The sequence below is a fragment of the Dermacentor albipictus genome, chromosome 6 (genome assembly GCF_038994185.2).
Source record: "Dermacentor albipictus isolate Rhodes 1998 colony chromosome 6, USDA_Dalb.pri_finalv2, whole genome shotgun sequence".
Taxonomy (NCBI): domain Eukaryota; kingdom Metazoa; phylum Arthropoda; class Arachnida; order Ixodida; family Ixodidae; genus Dermacentor; species Dermacentor albipictus.
In genome coordinates this window covers 136,746,660-136,752,813 of record NC_091826.1, presented here as the reverse complement: position 1 = coordinate 136,752,813, position 6,154 = coordinate 136,746,660, and the positions used below count along the sequence as shown (strand labels likewise).

At 42.3% G+C, this 6,154-nt stretch overlaps 1 long non-coding RNA gene across 1 annotated transcript; it reads right to left on the bottom strand.

Moving 5' to 3' along the window:
- Positions 1–1,147: 1,147 nt before the first annotated feature.
- LOC139047125 (uncharacterized) lies at positions 1,148–3,597 on the bottom strand. Its single transcript, XR_011507052.1, has 3 exons — positions 3,252–3,597; positions 2,220–2,288; positions 1,148–1,227 (listed from the first exon to the last, which is right to left on the bottom strand). It is a non-coding gene; the product is annotated as an uncharacterized lncRNA (long non-coding RNA).
- Between the last annotated feature and the right edge of the window lie 2,557 nt (positions 3,598–6,154).

Sequence of the window (6,154 nt, the reverse complement as noted above, 5' to 3'; positions counted from 1 at the left end):
CGCAATTGACTTGTGTGAGGATTGCGTGATCTTTACGCCCTTCAGAGCACACAAGGTGCCTGAAGTGAATGTGTCTGGGTTGTGTCCCTTCGAAGTAGTGAATACTTAAAAAGTCGTTGGTAACAAAGGTGTCTTTTGTGTACAGTGTTGTTAAAGTGGCAAGCATTGGAAAACCAACCAAACCATTTTCAGATGTCTCTTACAACCAAGTGTATCTTGTAATGAGATTCTACTACTGAATATTTTTCATCTATGGATCATCTGCATGTACATTAGTCATAAAGACATGTTCTGCGGAATGGCGAATCGGGAAAAAGCTCGTACTCTTACTTTTTGTCCCTAACATAAGCAGCTGATAACATTATGATAAAAAGCAGGTAATGAGGCTAGCATGGAACATAATCCTTCAGCTCTAAACAGTTTTTTGGGCCCACATCATTCCCTCATGACATAAGGAAACAACTTGATTGCAGTAATGGCTGCATGTGATCTGAGTTGATTGAAACAAACAATACGTAAGGTTGCCCTGTACGTAATTTTATCAGAGTGCTTTTTAAATGTCCTGCTGGCGATCCTGGCTGCACGATGTTTCTCATGCTTTTTGGCACAATTCCTTTCTTTTCCACTCCACTCTTTTTTCTGGTTTTCTCCCCTTTCCCTTCCCCCTTGCGTAAAATAGCACACCTGAAGTATCAAATCTGTTGAATTATTGTGTGTATCAAACCTGTTAACATGCGGGCTTCTCTGTGGTCTGTTTTGTATTTTTGCGCTGTACAAGTCAATTCAAAATGAAAGATGGAATGTCTCTGCCTTTAGTTTGATTGTATGTGTTTGTATATATATATATATATATATATATATATATATATATATATATATATATATATATATATATATATATATATATATATATATATATATACACGTCTCTCATGTTTTGAAATATATGTACATTCAGGAGTGCCTGCATGCTCTTCTCCCCTGCTCCAGTGACGAAAAGGAGAGCCTTTTTATGTACCATAGTAAAACATTCACAGGTTTTCGCTGAGCCCATTACATCACTTATCACATGGATCTGTCACAATACAGAGTAGCAGTGGTCCATATTACTAACCCATCCCAACATAACTATATATCAGCACATACTGACATGCTGTGAAACAGCTGTTGCAAAGCCGCTGGTGCTGGCAATTTCCGCAGCACTGCAGTGGTACAGCCGAGTGCCACCTGTGTAGTGACAAATGCATATGCATATTAGCAACTCACTAGTTGCTGATGGTTTCATAAGCTTTACACTACACAATAAAGTAATCTAGACAACTTTGTTGGAACAAATACACATAATTAGGACACCATTTAAAAACTAACACGATTTAATGCCCCCAATCTCTCACTCACTAAGGGATAATACTATTGAAACATCGGTGGAGAGCTCAGATTAACACAGCCCGCAAAGGACAAGCTTTCTTTGAGGAAAACCGCTATAACAGCGGTTAGTTTTCTTGATCATTTGATGTGCAATCTTTGATTTAAATGTCATGCAGTACTATAAAATATGAAGTGCCGCATTTCTAGCAGCAGAAGGCGTCGTCAGCCTCATGGTACAACTGATTCCTGCACTGCTTGTGTCAGTGAGCCGACACATACAAAGAAAACCGAATTCACACATACATATACAGTGCCAAGTGCACACCACCTTCTGAAAACGCAGCCGCCAGTTCCAATGCTGCTGAAAGAAAAGGTTATATAGAGTGCGAGACTGCACGGAACTACCACTTATGACTAAGTGTATGATCTGCTGATTGGAGAGGTAGTCACACGCTATTTCTAGTCTCTTTTAGAAGCATTACGAAAGGATGAATTAAAATCTATTCATAAGTCACGAATTTCACGCATCCACAGTTTGGTTAAATAACTTGTGAGAAAAAGACATGTTTACCTGGAATGGCAACCTTTCTTCCTGCTGCAAAGTTTTCCTTCGAGTTACAGTGTTTATATCTGACTCGTTGGGCGACAATACTGGCAAACACAAATATTTCACGAACATGAGAACACGTCCCTCGCAGAAAATAGCAACTATATATGCCGTTGTGAGACATGATCGCACCTTTGTGGTCAAAATGTACATTAAAACGACACCACCATCTCATTAAAAAAAAGCCTCAGTACAAGGCAGCGGCCGACTGCATAATGTGAAATTGCAACTGATGTCCACTTACTGGTGGCCTGTGTTCGAGTCACTTCTGGCAGTTGACGGGGTGCTGAGAAATGCACGTCCTGGGTTGTCCCTACAAAACATACAGGGTTATGTCAAATGTTGATAATATATATACACCGGCATTTCATAAGTTGCAAAACTATGAGTAAACTAATAAACAACTGTAATGTAAACAGAGTACACATAATAAGATAGGCTGTCAACTAGTAATGCATTCCGCGAAAAACCTAATGCATAGGAAAGACTATATGCATACACACGAAGCTGACACACAATTTAATTCGCTCTAGGTTTTTCCGTGCAGTATATTCAAATTATTATGTCTTGTGGTTAGAGCAAAATTAGTGTAAATTACGCACTAAATTATGTACCCTAGAAACCTTTTATTCAATATGCACCTGTGCGCCCTTCGAATGAGTAGCGTTGTAAAATTTACGCACATGGCATTTAACATAGTTGCTGAACACGGATTTCTTTTGCCCTGTGTCGTGTACAGTGAGCTACATATATCTGCCCCCCCCCCTTTTGTACTAGCCATACTGCGTGCCATTGCACCTATACGCACGTTAATAAACCTCACGACACAGAAATAAAAAAAAGCGCCAATCACCCATGCCTGTATGTTGTAGTGGGCCTAACCTAACCAAGCATGGGCTGTTGCTTTTTATAGTAAACACAGGCACCGTGCTCATTGCAAGCATGTATCATGTCACTAAGCAAATATGCAATTTCATTGTACAACTATTTTTTGATCACATGGACCAATCTGTTGAGAGGCAAGACAAAAAGCAGTCACTTCTCAGAACTAATCAGCTTTTTTAAAACACATCCCTAACTTTTCAATGACACTTGCTGCTATGTGTTTGTCTCCAGAGAGCATACTTGATTTGACTTTCCAATCGGAGACATTACATAAGTATACCATGTTAAGATAACTGTCTGGAGCACGTGAGAATTTTCATCTTGGTGTAACATACTGTATCTTGATTTTGTTTACATTTGGTCAAATGGTACACCCAATATACCCACATACTAGTTTTCTTGTCCAAATTACATGCCAACGTATTTAGATTTTTTGGCATTGGCTCCTCTGCACTACGTGAAGTCACGCTGCACTGTCTCTTTCACATCCTCGTGTCCTTGCAGCTGCCTTCTTGTGTTCTATAAAGCGGCTGCCTGAAAAATATCGTATGCAAAAGTCAGCACAAGGGCATGGTGCAAAACAACATCAGGACAGTCAAGGCCATGGCAATAAAAGAAAGTCTTAGCTCTTAGTCTTCTTAGTGAAATGCATGCAAAACATCCAAATGACTGCAACAGTCAACTGCTAAATTAACTTCAATTTTAGATTTACACAAAAAAGAAATAACGGACAGTTCATCCTCGTTCAGCACGAATGTTACAATACTCCTGCTTATGAATAGAATATTGGTCATTTTCAGACATCATAAATCTGTCATGAGTCTGGTGTATCACAAACACCACTTGTGACATCCTGAGCACGTGCCCAGTGTGCCCCCCGCACCATCCCTGGTTGTGCCACTGCTGAAGCCATAATTTGAGCATTATAGCTGCAAACATGATGCTCAGTAGGGATGAAAATATTGTTTTTCAGTTCAATGGATATATGGATGTGCCTATAAAAAAGGGCAACAAGGCTTGTTATGGCAAGCTTACCCACATTTCAATACTAACAAGAAAGTTCACTGCGGCCTGCATCTAAGCTTACTAAAAGGCGTGAACTTATTTTCATGTACGAGGTGCGCAGTGGAGTTCATTTTTGACAGAGCCTACTACTGCTGGAGTTTGAAATCTAGCATTTTAGATTCTTGAAGGCATGTAAAAGTTGCAGTTAAACCGCAGTTATTAGTTTATTACACCAACCTATTGTTCTGTGTACGACAGACTGGTAACACGGAATTAAAGCAACATTTTATTTTGATATTTTATTTCTATACTAAAAATCTTCAAGCGATAAACACATTTTGATCTGCCATGCAATAGCAAAATGCACACATTACGCTTGTAACTCCCAGAGGAAGGCTGATTTAGCTATTCAAATGACATAACTCTGACACGCCAACTCATATTAGCAAATGCACAGGCATGTCCAAAACAATAAGCATATGCAAAGCGCCCTTGCAATTGTAATTCCATACAGCAGCCGTTATATTCGATGCCGATGCATAACTAGCTGCTCGACAATTCACCGAGTTCGTAGACATAAGCATCCTTTCAGTTTCGCACCGTGCACGATAACCGCAACAGGAGACAAAACCAGACCCACCAATAATCACACCATTTCAATACATGAGCAAAAACAGCTCAGTCTTAGGGATAAACACTGTGAGAGCGATTTAGTGCGCGACGGCGACGAGCGACGGCTTCGAGCGACAAAACGGGCCGTCGCTTGAACAGATGGCTCGGTTCTGGAAATCTATAAATCATCGCTCGTCGCCAGAAAGTGCTATGAGCGACTAGCCAATAGCGCGAAGCCGGAACTGGATGTGCATCGCTCAAATACTACCGATTGTCGCGCGGAACGAGCAAATGATTCAATTTTTGTACGTGCAAGGATGAGAACCTACGGCAATACCTCCGGAAATATTTTATGCTACTTTTTATCGTAAAATACATGAACGTAAATTACTAAAGCACGCGTCACACATGAATGCAGCCCTCATGCCGGCAACACCGGGGAGGCGTCGCTCAATATCGTCGCTCGCACGGAGTACGACTTGTAGGCGACGAGCGAACGCGACAGCCATCTCCATCGCGTCGCTTGTAGCTGCCGCGCGCAAGATCGCTTATATGGGGTTTATACTTTTTTCAGCATAAAAAATGGGTTCCTCATGTGTTTTCAGTAAGTTCAAGATAACGTGCCCAACTGACCTCTTGCAGCATGCAGCTGAATGCCTGCGGCAAAGTTTCTAACTAGCGCTGGTGCTGCACGTAACTTCAGTGGTCGCAGATTCCCCCTGCGCGAGACAACGTCAAGCGCGCGGTTTACTGATAAAAAAGCATGCTGCCAGCAAAATGACGCCTTCTGTTATGTGATTCCTTAGTTCAACAGCGGTCCGTACACAGTAGACTGCCAAACTGAATAAATTCAAACACACAAAACGCACGCTAATCACGCTCCGCATAGGCTCGGAATCACGGGCTGGTGAAAGAACAATTCTAAGCGTCCTCTCGCCTGGTGTCTTATTGAACATACCATAGTTCTGGCAGCGTTTGCGATTTTTAAAGCTCTTACGGACAACGGCAAAGTGATAAAATCACATGCAGTTATCGCGACGACTGACTTTTTCGATTTACATCGAGAGACACAGCGCGTATGCCTAGTCCTTTGTCAATCGCGTCGGCTAACGCAACGACGACTTCCTGGCGATAGCATGACATATGCGGAGAATGTGCACCTAAGTTAGAATTCACTTACCGTGGAGGATTTGCTGTTATATCCAAGGCATGACGAACGACTGTCGTGTTTTCGTGGCGACGCGAGATGGCTGCCACGCAATCTCTCTTGGCTGGCAATCGCAGCTCCTTTGCTGCGGATCACCTTTCTCCGGTGCTGTGTTGTTCCGCGATCTTGAGCGCGCGCGCGCGCGCGCGGTGGAGCAAATCCGAGTGAAAAAGTAGACCGCTCGCTACGCGTTCCATTTGAACTGCGGCGGCCTGTTGTCTTAGAAGCGAAACGATGTGTTCTTTGCTCAGCGTGCATGAATGAAACATTGCCATGTTCGGGGCCAGCCACCTACAGTTGAAGCAGAAGATTACGCTACGTTTTGTTCTCTATTCTGCTAGTAACAGCGCAAAATGTAGACAAGGGACGAGACAAGAAGACACCACAAGCGTTTGTGGTGTCTTCTTGTCTCGTCCCTTCTCTACATTTTGCGCTGTTACTAGCAGGATGGAAAACCAACAAGGCCAAGC